The following is a 535-nucleotide window of genomic DNA, read 5'->3' on the forward strand; positions in this document are numbered from 1 at the left end:
CAAAGGCTGTGCTCTTTGACCTTCATCAGTAAATGTTTCAAGTCCTCTTCACTTTCAGCAAACAAGGTTGTATCATCGGCATATCACCAATATCCAACCTCAAATATCACTTCTCCTAGGTAGCCATGAGTGTTCCTTATCTCATAAGGTGAGGAAGCAAGCCTTTGCTGTGGTCCAATACTTACCTGGGTAACTTTAAAAGTGATTTGGGTATAACACCACCATAGTTCTAGTAATACTTTTAATTTGGACATAAATAATAGAAAAGATATATCAAAAAGAGTTTTAGTAAGAGAAAATGTCTGAACAAAAATCATGAGTAACCAAAGAAAAGAAATGGGGACAAGAATATTTATAATAAGGACAGCAACAAGTTATCATGATGATTAGGCACTCTAGATGTTCAGAAGTAAAGACCTTTCAAAAATATTTTAATATCATGAAAAATGTCATAACAAGGGCATGGGTGAACCAAAATGGAGTTGTTGTTAGGTGCCATCCAATTGATTTCCAACAAGAGAATAAAACACTGCCT

Source organism: Chrysochloris asiatica, unplaced genomic scaffold, assembly GCF_000296735.1.
Source record: "Chrysochloris asiatica unplaced genomic scaffold, ChrAsi1.0 scaffold00033, whole genome shotgun sequence".
In the NCBI taxonomy this organism is placed as follows: domain Eukaryota; kingdom Metazoa; phylum Chordata; class Mammalia; order Afrosoricida; family Chrysochloridae; genus Chrysochloris; species Chrysochloris asiatica.